General features: G+C 39.0%; 1 protein-coding gene across 1 annotated transcript in view; it reads right to left on the bottom strand.

Moving 5' to 3' along the window:
* The window catches only part of SIAH1 (siah E3 ubiquitin protein ligase 1), a 67,613-nt gene that overhangs the window by 7,555 nt on the left and 47,312 nt on the right, over nt 1-12,746 (bottom strand). The window lies entirely within an intron of this gene.

Genomic DNA, 12,746 nt, shown 5'->3' on the forward strand with positions numbered 1-12,746 from the left:
CGCGTGTCCCCACAGCCGTGCGCGTTCCGCACACGGAGCTCCCTCTGCACGGCCGGGACCTGACCAACAGCCCCCTGCTCCACGCCCACGGAGCTCATCATCCTCCCTAAAAAATTCTTTAAAAGCTACAGATCCGCTCAAAACTCTTTTAACACATGAACTTCACTTCCTGCTGTTTCAAGGATACTCCTCAGATAAGCATTTCCCACTGTGGACCTATAAAGTTCTATTCGACAGGAATTTTCTCCATTTGCATAAAGATTATTCAATAAGCAAAAGCCTAATAATCTCAAGGAAAATGTGGCATATTTAAATATTCACACGGATTCCTAAAAAACTTAAACAGTTTAAGGATAAGGGAGTTGAAAACCAAGTCAACATGCTTGCATGATGCACACAGTGGGCTCAGAAGATCTTAGACTTTATGGAATACTGATGTAATGATTATAAGATCATGGAAGTACAACTTTCAGTGGAGGCAACAGAACAACACATTCCAATAATTTGTTTTGGTCACATAAAAAAGTAAGGCTACAGTATCAGGGTAGAGAAAATTATCTTTAAAAATGCTTTCTTACTATTTGAAATCCAAGTTCTGTTCAAGGAAGACTTGTATCAGGACTTGAATACATGCCAATAATGCCCAACTACTATAAACAAAAACTACCAATTCAATACAAGGCTTCCTTCAGCCTCATCCCCAAACTTGCAATATCCATCATCCCACCAAGTAAGAGTCAAGAAAGTTTCCGAGCAGAACAGAAAAGCTGAAGAAAATCTGCACGGAAACAGCTTTTGAGAAATTAAGAGCATGTTCTGCAGTGTCTGGAACAAGCCCTGGGCTCTGTCCTGCAGCACAGAGCTGTCCCCAAAGCAACCCCAGGGGCCCTTGGACAGGTTACAGCTAATGCTGCACTTGCTTTGCTCCACTGCAGCAGGGTGTGCAATGCCTGAGGAACCCCGGGCAGGTAACAGAAGCACGGGCAATGAAAAGACACAACCAATGCACTGTTTGAGAAGCTCTGCAGAGGCTCAGGCCCACGGAGAGCAGTTTCAAGTGAAGTTCACAAAGATGCCGTACTTGACATGCCAGGGAATTAACAACAGTATACAGGACTACACTGATACCCTTTCAGCTTCTCACCTTTCCAAGGCGTTACCTCCAGACACATTCTAGAAATCACATCTCCTGCGCTTCACTGGAATACAGGGCACCTTTGACAAATCCAACTTAACACCATCCACTTCTCTCATATCAGATATCGTATCTTCTCTCACATCTTCACCCAATCAAGACTAGACTTGTGTTTAACACTTTAATTTGCTTTTGAGAGGGTAACAATATTAGTTTTGGAAAAAAAAAAACCCCACAAAAGTTCTGTATAGTCATTTTAACAGATGGAAGGGGAAAAAAAATCTCTCATCACACCTAAGTGTGATACAAGGACAGATAAAATGATTTATCACAAATGTCTATATGTGATGGATAAAATATTTTTTCTATTACATTTCAGAACTAACTGAATTCAGAGACTTCCATTCAAAATGCACTCCTAATGCATTACAGCCACCACCAAACAGAAAATCTTTCAAGTTTTTCAACTGTACAATCATATTTAAAATGAGACCTTTTTAAACACAAAACCCTGTTTACAGAGCACCGGAAATGAGAACAGGACAGTGTTCAAAGTTGTGAAAAACACAGGTTACTTTTTTCAAGATGCAATACAAGCAAGAATGTAAAAACACAAAAGCTAATTAACTGTTCTAAATACTCATTAAACAGGTGTTAATAAGAACTCTAAGATTTAAGTAGTGTTAGGTTAACTCTATGCGAAAAAACCTCTGGATACCATAGTTTTGTGCCATTACTGCTCAATTATGAGAACTCAAACTACTGAGGACATCATCTATAGCACTATGGAAAAGCCAGCTCTTCTATTACACACTTACTATTTCTGAAAGTAATTGTCCAAGGAATCTACCTTTCCTCTGTCCTCTCTTGCACTCATAATTGTCCAACACACAGCAAAACAGAAGGGAAAGAAGTTTTAGCAAGCTCTGTTGAAAATAATATATATTGTCCTCACCACCCCCTAACTCACACTTCAACAGTCAAAACACATCCAGTGTATTATGCAGAGATTGTATTAGAGAAAAGCTTGCAAATATTTTAAAAGAAATTAGTATCTTCAATTTCTGTTTAATTTAAAAGACATTTTAGGGCCCAAGGTTTTTCCACGCTGAAGTCCATCAGTTTATCTCTTACAGCTCTCTCAGATCCCAAGGGCCTGGCACAGTCAGCATCAAACACAGGCCTGCTCCTGCAGCTCTGACCCCTGGACACTGACATGGTGCATCCCTGCTCAGACACAGCCTCTGCACCTCCTGGCCTACTTTAACACTTTTACAAGACAGTTCATGACATAAATTATTAATCAACTATATAACACAATAATGAATTATGAATTTTTTCAACCCTTCAGACACTGTTTTCTTTAGTGCCCTTAACTATGCTATTTATTTCAGACACCTCAGGGCTTTCTCTTTTTCTGCATAATAAGCAACAGCTAGATCAATCCAATGTAACACGATATTATAAAATAAGACCAAAATAAAATTACAAAATTTACAAAAAGTCTCATGATGATTTCCTTTTTCAAAATATCATCTGTCCAGCTCATCTCCTTTCCACACACAATTTCAACATTTCCCACTACCTCGCAGTGACCCAGTCTGCCTGAAATTGTAGGTATCTTTTTTCCTTGCACCTCACCCTACCAACCCCGCTTTCCAATCACCAGGAAAGGAGATCCCAGTGGATTCACACAATCATGGAATCAGTTATTGTCTTCATGGCTGTCCCTGCAGTGAGCCACCAGCCCTTAATGCTTATCCCAGGTGTTCCCCTTACACAGTCCGGTCACCGACTGAGTCCCGGCTGGTGGACAATCCAGATCCTCTCCAAATTCAGCACATATCATGTGGCAGATGCAGATACAAACAGCACCATGTAAACACAGACAGTATTATTACACCCACCAAATGGCAGTGACCTGTTTCTAATCCAACACAACCCCCTGAGTTTGGCTAGTGCTGTTTGATTTCTGCTTCATCACTAACACTGTTTCTCCTCTATAGATATGCCAGAATATTAAACATCAACCCAGGAGGCGCTTTTTTTCTAGCTGTTAAAGATTTTCTACAACAACTTTGTAATGTAAAATTAAGAAGGAACAGTGTCCTATAGAAGATATACAACAACCACATAAAAATCACATTAGCAAACAACAACTATGACTGAAGTGTTAATTTTTAAATGCAACAAACAAGTCCACCAATTATAAAAAGTGAATAACTTGTAGCCAAACAGAGCTTCAACATCCAATTTAACATGGAATACTGGAGATTATACTGCTGTGCTACTCCAGCCTTGCAAACAAAGACAACCTGAGGAACACAGTTTTGAGAAAATATAACTATCTGATAAAACCTCAAAACCTAAAAATGTCTGTTCACTGGCCAAAACCTGAGTTTGTACCACTCCCTCTGTACTGTATAATCAGAGAACATCCAAGCCTTCCTAGGTCTTAGAGTTATATGTAGCACTAAATAAGAAAGCAGGTTTCTTTGGAAATTCAGACCATCAACAAATTATAAAGCAAAATAGGACATCTATGTCTCTTGTCTTTTGAACTTGGAAGGAAAGGCAGCAGGACAGAAAACAAAAGCTAGGGGAACTATCAAGGAAATTCCTGAAAATTCAAGCTACACTAAAACCAATTTACCAAATGCCACTGTGAGAAAAAGGAAATTCAACAATACATTAAATAAACTGGTATAAGCAACAATATCAAACATTATTGATATTTGGCAATCTATTATAATAAAAGGAAGTTAAGCCTCAAAGTAGCTAGCGAAACTATACATGGTTAAAAAAAAATACAGAGAAAAGCTCCATTATTTAAATACGAATCAAAACTAAGCACTTGCATTAAAAAGACATGGACCACTTCCGAACTGGACTTTACCATATTTTTCATTTTTGTTTTTAAAAACAAGACAATAACTTATCTTGCTGTGACACTGCCAAATCCCACATCCTACAGAGGTGTGAAGATGGGGATAAAGAAACACTGCCCAAGGCTGTATCCTGGGCACTCTTGCCTGGTACCTGTGCCAAAAGCCTTCTCTTTCCTGCCTGCCCTGTGTCCCTGCTCTGTGTCCCTAGTGCCAGTCAGCCAATGACACAGGACACCTGCATTTCCAGCATCCCACACATGGACCTACAGCACCAAACCCCACGGGATGGACTCAAAGCAGGAGCTGTCCCACACAACCTTCTCAGGTACCAAATGGACCGTGCCCGTCTGGAGCTGCCATGGTCTGGGCATGGGACAGCTCATGGAGATAAAGCAGAAGTACAGGTCTCAAAATAAACATGGCAGAACCTAAGAAAATAAAGAAAAATTTCCTATGAAAATACAGGTATCTCTCTGCAAACAATACATAACAGGGAAACCAGTTTTTAATTTTTCAGTAATACCCAGCTTCCTTTCACTGTGAACAGCGCACACTGAACTGAGTTGCATCAGGATCATCTTCCAACAATAATTCAGCCAAATAATGTCTATAAACACAGGGAGATAGTTAACTTTTAAGAAGTTCTAGACATACAATGCTGCAATAAAAATTAAGAGGCATACAGGAGGATCAGCTACAAAGTGAATTAGTATCAGCATCAGAAAAAAAAAAAAAGGCAAGTTATTTTTCATGCTCTACCACATACTACCTTTCAGAAGTATCTAAACAGGAAGCACTTAATTGTTCTACAAGGTATCATAGATGGGCTCTGTATACAATCACACTCTATTAGAATTAAAAAAAGGAAAAACAAAACAAACCCAAATCCCTCTGTAAACATTCACAGCAAATCCTACCAAGTGTGACACTTTGGGGGCTGTATTTCTCTCCTCAGTCTGATTTTGCAAAGCCTATATTCTCCACTGCATGCTGTAACTGCCATGCAATATTGCATCACCATTCCTGGGTCTGTGGCAGACACAGGGAAGAGGGTGTGGCATGGAAGCACCTACCTTAATTCAGTAAGGCTCAACTACACCAGTACCTGTACTTTGATGTGTCTTCACTTACAAAGTCTTTCTGTGATAACTATTCCAATTCAAATTCATGCTCAATATTTTCCCTGCATAACTTAACAGCACTAGGGAGCAAACCATCAAAATAACCACACCTGACCAAGGAGGCCTGCAAAGAGAGACTGGCCTCCAGAAGAGCCTGACCATGACACAGGACAGGATGACCTACATTGACTATTTTTATAAAGATCCCTCCATGTTGTTCATTGCTGAGGTTCATATATATTTCCATTTTATACAATCATTTATTCCTGTGATCCTTCATTTGTTCTGTATTCTTGTATGCAGTCCTGCTGACAGTGAAGTCCTGTAAAGAATGGCAATCTAAACCCCAGAGGGCAAATATGGAGGGGAGGGCCTGGGGAACAGAGATACTCATTCCAGAGAACAGACCTTGGTGCCCCAAGGTATGTCAGATATGGAACCTACACATAAATAACACCCAGCATTGTAGAACACAGACTAGTGACACTGGAGGCCTAACTCAGAAATTATGAATTTTTCAGAACCTCTAGTACTAACATGCACAGATTCTCTGGTCATTCTGAGTGAGAGTTTTTACAAATCTAGGTTTTTCTTAAATCCATTTAACCTTCAGAAGAAAGAATATTTAGAAGAATGTCCAATAAAGATAAGGTATTTATTTTATTTTATAACAGATACACATCACAAAGAGAATAAAACACAACATTTAAAACATAAAGGATCAAGTCTGTATTTTTAAAATGGACATTTCTGCATTTTGGAAGTAAGATTTTCCTAGTATGCTACTAATCCAAAAGGAGAGCTGTGGAAATCTAAGATAGGCCACAGGCAGAAAAGAGAAAACACTGAAATTTTTACATTGAAAGAAATATACAGCTTTAGTAAAAAAAATTACAAAATTACAGTGAGATTTTCACATTTTCAGTACTTCATTTCTTTAAACTCCCACCTTCTGCATGTCTTGTGTTTCTAGCATCCATTCTTTGAAGCACGTGTGCCTCAATTAAAATCAATACTGTTTTATTTGACTTAGTTTTTCTCCACTCATCCACTCTGAATAAACTGTTTCTGTAAAACTGTGGAACAAGGATTCAACTACCACAATAATAAATATTTTTTAAAATCATTATTACAACATTACTCAAATTCTCAATCTTGGCTACTGCCAGCCAAGACTGGTCACTGCTGCAGAAAGCAAAAGTTCTACAGCTTTTCATCAGAACCTCAGGTTTAAAATGCAGCTTTATCTCCCAAATAAGAGCTCTTTCCCAGCAAGTGTCCAGCCCCAGCACAGTGACCAGGCCTGGCTGGAACTGCTGACTGCACAGAGCACCACGGTACATGAAAAGACTGAGCATTCCTTGAAACCTTCCAAAATCCCCAACCAAACCCACGATTAGTGGGACTAGAGCAGAAGTCTGTGGCAGGGGAGACCTGGGGTTAGTTCCTGCTCTGTCACAAGCTTCTGAGTCACCACGGGCAAGTACTTCCCTGCTTCTTACAGGTTTTAAGCTACCACAAGTAGCTGTGAGCCTCAGACATTAATGCAAAGGGAATGAAATGACTTGATAAGGATACTAAATTAACCTTGTTAGACCTTATTTGAATTTACTTCAGGTTAGTAATAACTAAATATCATTACACACTAAAGGACACTGTTAATTTATTTAACATCTCAGTTTTCATAGTTAGCAATCATCAGACTTCAATCATTGTTTACTTTCCAACTCCTGCTCACATATGGACAACTGCCCTCTCTTCACTCCAGTATTTTGTACATTAAAGAGACAAATTAGGGAGACATTGGCAACACCCTTTTCACTACTTCTATAGTATCTAATATGAAGGCCTCCTGATTTTATGAAAGGTAAATAAAGTAACCTTTCATAAGAGGGATCCTTGTATTACCAAAAAAATTCCCTCAGCTTTTTTTGGGAAGCTCCAAGTACCCAGATTCTCAAGCAAGTGATTCAAATTCAACAGAAAAAAGCTCTTAGGCAAGAGAAGCACACGTTCTTTTATTGCCATTAAATTCTGATCAGGTACATCTCAAATGCCAAGTAAAATGCACTCACTATTGCACTTATCTGTATTGCCTGAAAAATGCTTCATGGCATACAAAATTAAAATTCAACCATAATCACTCTGAAGTCAGGCCTGAGTCTGCACCAGAAATTAAAACACAAGATATTATAAAAGGTTTGGAAATGACAGGCAGAGATGTATCTTTCTGCTACTTCACGTTCTCTTTATCTGCACTTTCTAAATGCAACTTATCATTATGTCCTTCTCTGTAAAATATTGTCCTCTCCTCCATTATGTAGTAAAAAATCAAAACCTGAGTCTATGTTGCAGTGCTGAATCCTGAACATCAAATCCCAGCAGTGACTCACTATCTAAAGCACAGCTGTAAACTTCAGTATTTTTTAGCCTTTTTCTTTTACAGGAGCGTTACCAAAATACAATAGGTTGGAAGGTCAAGCATTCAAAAATTGGGAAATAAAAAATGTAAAGCTCCATGGACAACCCTAGGCCTACTCCCTCATATTCTCATTAAGGAGTAGCTTCATGAAACGCTCTTTTTGCCCACGCTCAACTCCAGTAGTAGACAAGCACCTGTATCCATGGAAGAACTACAGCAGTACATGGAGGAACAACTTTGGCTTAAATGGAACACCTGATCTTAAAATAAAACTGTTTAAGGCAGCAGCTGGTTTTAATATGCACAAAAGTGTTCTTAAAATTACTGCTTTACAGGTGCTGTTTTAGAAGAATGTCCATTTTTTATTTGTAAAATTTCCTTTCTAATAATTACACTCGACCTAGCACAAAGCCAGACTAAAATTTTACAGTACACCATCAACATCTGCCAGCCAAATGATCCCCTGGTCACACCTGTGCAACCAGTCTCCAAATTACATCCTCACCACACTTGTGTAATCACACAGATATCGGCCACGGAGGGAAGAACCCTACACAAATTAACTCTCAATTGAGTTAACGCCTTCATGCACTAAAAAGAGGGGAAAATTCCTGTGAATGAAAGTCATTTTGTGACTCTAAAGATTTTTATATAAATATATGTGCATATATATTTCAAATTAAACGGTCATTCAGAAATCAAAATATTAGCTGAGCAGAGCATTTTCACAGCTTTTAAAAGAAGACAACTGCACATAAGAAGATGGAAAGGAGCAAAACTTAAGGTTCAAGTATAGGCAAAAGTGAACAACTTTACATGAATTTAAAAATTAGGTTATATACCTATCAACACACAAATGCATATCAAAGCATGTTTCACACATCATTTCCAAAACAATACTAGGTAATTTAAGAAAATTAAAATATGAAACTGTAGCAGACCTATATCTGGTAAAAAAAAAAAATTACAAGAGGTAGTGAGGTTTCAAAAAAAAAAATCAGAATCCATTTTTACAGAACTAAGGACAGGATTAAGGACTATCTAAGCTGATACAGGGAGTTACAGCCATTATCTTTCAAAGAGAAAGTAGCAACATTACATGTTTTAAAGGTTCTTAAATATTTTAATAGCACTTTTAAGAACTGCTCAGTTACAGTATTTCTTAAGAGCTTTTCAGATACCATTACAAACCTGTGAAGAACATGGTTTATCTGCAGCACAAAGAACACTCCAGCAGGTAGAGGCTCCCCAGTGCCAGGCACACACAGAGCATGTCAGACTGTACCACCACTTCTACAACAAACAAAAGGCTGCCACCAACACCAGTGGGTGTGCTGCCTGCCCTCTACCACTAGTTTTCTTTCTTTTTAAGGCAGTGGATTCAACAAGATCAGTCTTGCCCAACTACCTGAGCACTGGTACACCAGGAAGACACCAAGACCAAGTGGCAAAGGAGGTCATGGCCATTCCTTGTTAGCCTCAAGTCTTCACCTCACTGCTCCTGAGCACAGCCCCAGCTCCTGCAGCAGAGCTGAACCTGCAGCTCTGGGCAGTGACCCAGCACACAGGTACCCATTCCTCACAGGCAGAGAGTTGGCAACTAAACTTGGGACTAAAACTGCCCATTCACACTGGTGGCAGAAACACTGCAAGTTAGCACTGGCAGTCCAACAGAAACTGTTTTTAGCTACTGCAGAACTGTACCCTGGATGTGCCACAGCTTGTGCAGTGCTACATCTTCTATTATTTCTTCTTTCCTAACACTGATGTGTTAACAGCAAAGAACCACATATTTTAGAAATAACGTTGACTTTTAGAAAAATCACAGGAAAAAATTACTTTTAAACCCCATTTCAAACTAATACCTACATCACATTTCAGCATGAAGCAAGGTGTACTAAGAATTACAAAACAGAACTCAGAAACTTCACATTTCAGTTGCCAGCCCCTTGCAAAATACAGAAGACACAGAACTTTCCCTCATGAAAGATATGTAATACAGAGCAAACAGAAACCAAAAATTATGTCTTTTAACACATGTACACTTCTAAGCTAGACACCAGTTCTAGCAATTTTTATGCAATTTATTTTCAAGCTTTCCCTCCTCTAGTATAACTGTAAATTGTTTCAAAATACTCCTACTGCAGTTAAAATGTTTGGACAATCCTTACATGAGCAAAATTTAACATACAATTTTCCTTCATATATAGTTTTCCTTTTACATATTTCATCTGACCACATGTTTGAACATGACTCTTGAAAGCATGGCATTTTAAATGCTCTTCCTTGACAGCATTAGAAAAAAACCTTGAAAAGCAACTGTAGTCTTTCATCAAAGACTAAATTGCGTTTTGCTCCATTTAGTACTACCTGAAAGAACTGCAGAAAAGAACCTTAAAATATTTAACTTAAAGATTTCATGCCACTGTGCTTGGTTTTGGTTGGAATAGAGTTAATTTTCTTTGCAGTGGCTGGAATGGGGCTGTGCTTTGGATCTGTGCTGGAAGCAGTGCTGATAAACACAGAGATGGTTTTGCTATAGCTGAGCAGAGCTTGCACAGCCTCAAGGCCTTTTCTTCTCACACTGCCCCAGCAGAGGGGAGGCTGGGGGTGCTCAACACACTGGGAGGGGACACAGCCAGGACAGGTGACCCCAGCTGACCAAAGGGATATTCCAGACCATCTGGTGTCACACTCAGCACACAGAGCTGGGGGAAGGAGGAGGAAGGGCAGGACATTTGGAGTGATGGCGTTTGTGTTCCCAAGTAACCATCACCCATGATGGAGCCCTGCCTTCCTGGCCATGGCTGAACATCTGCCTCCCCACACAAAGTGATGAATGAATTCCTTGGTTTGCTTTGCTTGTGTGCACAGCTTTTCCTTTACCTGTTAAACTGTCTTCATCTGAATCCACAAGTTTTTTTTCACTTCTACTTTTCCAAGTCTCTCCTGGATCCCACAGGTGGGGAAGTGAGAGTGGCTGCGTGGTACTTACTTGCCAGCCAGGGTTAAACCACGCCAGCCACACAAACCACAGTTCAAAGAACTTCTCTTTCACTTTTAAGGAGCTGATGACTAATTTTTTAAGCAGCAGAAGTTATCACTACACTCTCCCTCTTTTTCTTCATCTCTCAGCAAGGTCATCAATTGCTACAACAAAAGATACAAACATGTTTCTGGATAAGTCAAACCCAAAAGGAATAGTCAACAACAACTGTCTGTACAGCAATTTGCTGCTCTTTTTATAACAGTTTCCCTGGAATATATCCATGGTAATTTTATAAAATCCATTTCCAGATGCAATAGGACAAATACAGGCTTTACCATTTAATATTTTACTTTCTCACTGAAAACACTGCCGACCTCAGTTTTTGTATTCAGCTTCTACGAAGAAAAACAAGTCAAAATCAGAAGTGGACCATTTGGTTAGCTGTAATTATCTAGCACTTTATCTGATTAAAGCACTGTGGAATTAGTAACCAAATCTCTCATTATTCCTGTGATAACACAAAGAATCACCATTTTATATATTCACTCACACAGACATATATTTAAAATAGTTGTCCTGAGCACTGCAGAAACACAGTATGCAGTTTGGATCAGAACTGGAATATATATCTATAGTGGCATAAAACTTAAAGAGTTAATGGGGCATTAATGCCAGGTTTTGTCTTCCTGCTTTAGTTAGCAGCTAAACATACCATAGCTTGATATCAAACTGCCCCAAGTCAATGATTTAGGAAGATTTTTGCTACGTGCAATTAAGTGCTAATAAGAAAAACTCAGATAAATCTGAAGTAACAGCTCATGGTAACAACACAGTATATATGCCTGTCAGTTCCTAGTCCATGTTGTGATACTGTACACAGAAGGCACACACCAAAATTGCATTTTTATCATGATACCGAACATTTAAGAAACATACATTTTGAAAAAGAGTAAACTGCTTACAACAAATTTTTTTATTAATGAAACAAAACATTTTACTGAGGTAATGATATCTCTCTAATTGTGTATTTTTGTTAAAGTCAAAAGGGGTATCTCTTACTAACAACTAGTTTTCACTTTTCTTAATGCTAACTTCCCTTCAAAAACCAAAGCAACAACAAAAAAAAAGGATCCAGTAAAAAAAAATCTTCTGCATCTACAATGTTCATGATGGTTAAAACTGCAAACTTCAGAGATGAGATCCTAAGGTTTAGGCACCACACGATGGCTGAGATGAACCAGAGCCTGCCAGCATCCTCACTCACTGCTGCTGCTTTCTGCAGCAGGTAGCCCCAAAGCAGCAGCCAGGGACCCAGGTAACTGCAGCCAGCAGCTGGAAACACCCTTGGCACTTGGGCTTTCTGCAGACTGGCACATGCACTACAACTGAAGGACTGAGTTCTTCAGATGTCTCCAGAATTACAAATACCATTGATTCACCTTGACCATTCTGGTTGGCTCCCATAAATGAGACAATCACTAAAGCAAAAAACACACTGATAATCTATTTGGCAAAACTCAGTCCAGCTCTTAAAGTTCACACACGGCTACAAGCACTATTACCACAGAAAAATAGAGCAAAGCAATTCTAACTTAAAATTAAGAACATCACGTTCCTCATAGCAGTTGCATGCACAGTCTTCCAGACTGTTTCATCTGAAGATCAGAGTTCATAAAACTGTCCTACTTGATTTCTTTGAATTTTGAGACCAAAAAGAGTTGCTTCTCATATGAACATGCTCATGCTCCCCCCTCTTCCACATTAGAGGCAGTTGTCTGACATCAGAGCAGGATTTCTTTCTCAATTCATACTAAGCAAACAGTAGCAACTCTATTCAAACCTAAGTATCAAAAGTACTCATGTTATTTAAAGTATTTACTTTCCTTAGTTCACACCTACTTAGTTGGAGCCACTGAATTTCTGAGCTAACTCCTTTAGTACAGTCTAATTAGACTGTGGCATTAAAACCTTATCAACAGACGTGACACACTAATGGTTAAGATACTTCATCACAACATGCACTTCCAGGTCAAAAATGCCCATCATTTCATCAGTTTCAGAATTCTTGGGTCACAACAGATTGCTAAAACTGGACCACTGATGGATGAGCCTTATCCTTGTCCTTTCCTACACAATTTTTCACTGCTCTGAGAAGTACTAAGGCTATTTAAGAACATTAGTTTCCACTGAC

Source organism: Manacus vitellinus, unplaced genomic scaffold (assembly GCF_001715985.3).
Source record: "Manacus vitellinus isolate BGI_N305 unplaced genomic scaffold, ASM171598v3 scaffold_10_pilon, whole genome shotgun sequence".
Taxonomy (NCBI): Eukaryota; Metazoa; Chordata; class Aves; order Passeriformes; family Pipridae; genus Manacus; species Manacus vitellinus.